This window comes from Balaenoptera acutorostrata, chromosome 17 (genome assembly GCF_949987535.1).
Source record: "Balaenoptera acutorostrata chromosome 17, mBalAcu1.1, whole genome shotgun sequence".
NCBI lineage: Eukaryota > Metazoa > Chordata > Mammalia > Artiodactyla > Balaenopteridae > Balaenoptera > Balaenoptera acutorostrata.
The window spans coordinates 48614170-48616879 of record NC_080080.1 but is presented as its reverse complement, the minus strand read 5'-3'; the positions used below and the strand labels follow the sequence as shown (position 1 = coordinate 48616879).

The 2710-nt window shown below is 47.3% G+C and overlaps 1 pseudogene; it reads right to left on the bottom strand.

Moving 5' to 3' along the window:
- Positions 1–1253: 1253 nt before the first annotated feature.
- On the bottom strand, positions 1254–2402 carry LOC103020421 (fatty acid desaturase 3-like; annotated as a pseudogene).
- Between the last annotated feature and the right edge of the window lie 308 nt (positions 2403–2710).

The following is a 2710-nucleotide window of genomic DNA, read 5'->3' as shown; positions in this document are numbered from 1 at the left end:
TTCATTTTTCTCTGATAACAACTTAAACCCTTCAAAGCTGTAGAAAGAATGAATTTCTGAAATCATTTTGTTTTCTGCTTTTTCATTTAAAGTGTATTATATTGTGTGTGTGTGTATATATATATATATCTTCTACTTTTTTAAATTAAAGAAAATAATTTCCCCACAAAATTGCAAGGAATATACATTTCAAGAACACCTTGAAAGTCAATGTTTTTATTTATTGAACCTCAGTAGAAAAATCTACACCTTAAATTGTCGAAGTCCCACTAAGCTCATCTTTGAAATTGAGGTAATTCTGCTTTTGTTGGGTACACACTCCACATCAGGATTTAAACACTCAGTAGATGAGATTTCAGCAATTAAGCTGCCTCTGAGGAGTAAGGACGCAATTGGTCAGCTCACTGAAGCAGTAACTCATATAACGGAGCCCTCACGGCCATTCGGTAAATCACTTTCCTAATGAATCTTTTCTTACAAAAAAGATCTTAAATATTAGGACAATCTACTACATGGTGACCTAGATTCCCTATGGCTATAGAGAGAAATCTCTTAGGAGGAAGTCTGATTCGAGGGTTTGTGATTCTCCTAGTCAAGGATAAATCCTCATTACTTGATCAAAGGGATCCTAAATTTTAGTTCTACTATAGATGCTTTAGTTTATTTCTGATCATTATAGGGCAAGAGTATGGAGTATGGGCAAAAATTCATGTATGCCATCAGTAAAAGAGACAATTTAGTGTAGAGATTAAAACTAAGGCCTCCAGTATATTGGATTCATATCCTGGGTTCACTATTTACTCCCCTTATCACCTTGGACAAATTACCTAATTTGCTTAAGCCTCTATTTTCTCACTCCAAATAGAGATAAAGACCATCTATCTCATTAGGTTATTAAAGTTCAGAAAATGTTCTATGTCTGGTGCTTAGCACAGTGTCTGCTATGCTTTGTAAATGTTGGGTTTATATATATATATATATATCGGTTTGTTTTTATATAAAAATAACATTTTTCCCTAAATTTTTGCTCTAGGAAAGCATGCCATACTCACCATCTGGGGTGAACATATATACCATACCCCTAGCCCTGGTCCCGTTGGGTCAAGAGACATGGCCTCAGGGCTGTGGAGGAGACTGGGAGGGGGCCCAGGAGGGCGGGCAGGGCCCCCAGGCTGAGGTAGGGTGAGGTGGGGTGGATGGGGTAGCCCGTCTGGGTGGCTTGATGGCTGACGGGGTCTTGGGTGCTGCTGCCTTCACTGATGGAGGTAGGCTTCCAGCCATATGTCGCCAGACTTCTTCAGGGACCCAATGATGTCCACCAGGGTGGTGGGGAAGGGCTTCACCTCATAGCTGAGGCCGTGCCTGGAGCACAGGGCCTTGACCAGTGGTGCTATCCTGCCGTAATTGTGCCTCGGCATCATGGGGAAGAGGGGTGCTCGATCTGGAAGTTGAGGTGTCCTCTGAACCAGTCGATGAAGAGCGAGGGCTCCACTTTGCAGGTTGCTGCCAGCTGAAAGCTGGCCCAGTCCCGGTTGCTTTCCATGGCCTATCTCCTTGGGGATATGCTTCATCTGTGTGATCCACACGAACCAGTGGCTCACCAGGAAGCTGACAGCCACAAGTAAGATCAGCGCCCCAGGAAGGCCATAGAAGGGGATGTAGGACAAGAAGAAGTGGGCATAGAACCTGGCAACTCAGAGTAAGTACATCCACTGCATGAACACCAGCATGTACGCCAGATTTTCCACTTTCAATTTCACCAAGTTGAGCAGCGTTGGGCGGATCAGGAAGAACTACAGGTGCTGGTGGTTGTAGGGTAAGTATCTGAGTTTCTTCTTGCAGTATTCAACAGATGACTACCCCAGGAGGAAGATGGGTGCCACGGTCACATCTGGTCCTTGTGGAAGATGTCGGGCTTGGCGTGGTACTGGAAGTTGCAGAAGTTCCACCAGTGGGCAGAGAAGCCCTACATCTGCCTCATCACAAACTGCTGGGCTCATGTTTCCACCAGACTTCCTGAAGACGTAGGTGTGGCCTAGGTCTTGCTGCAGACACCAGCTTTGGGCCGGGGGAATGGCCAGGATAAGGGTTGAGAGGGTGCTGGGCACCAGCCGGGGCCGAGGACGTAGATGATGAGCGAGGCAAGCATCTCTATGGCCAGGATGTGGCCCTGCAGGAGAGCAAAGAAGGTGAGCTTGACCTCAAACAGCTTCATGTCCTCGACCGTCCAGCGCAGAGCCCGGGTACCACTGTGCCCAGAGGCTGATGTTGTAGACTCGATGCTGGATGACCAGCCGTTTGTCTCCTGGCAGGTTGTGAGGTCAGATCTGTTCCCAGCGGAAGGTAGGCAGCAGCGTCCCCAGCTTCACAGGTCCCCTGCCGGGCTCCCTGACTTTGACCATGGCTGGCGGTGTGCAAAAGTCCTCACCAACCCTGGACCTCGCCGAAGCCCGAGCGAGATGCCAAGAGGAGCGAGGCTGCGTTTGGAGACTTCCTTCATTGCCACCCGCTCCTCCGCCAAAGGTCTGTTTTGACTTGGGTATGAAACACAATATTTGTAACCATTAATGTACAGGTTAGCTAATGGTGCCAACAAACTACATGATGATGTGGTATGTGGCAGTGCCTCACAGAGGTCAGTCAGCCTGGTTCATGGCCTTAGCTTTACCCAGCAAGGGCATAAGTATACCAGAACAAATCTATACCCATT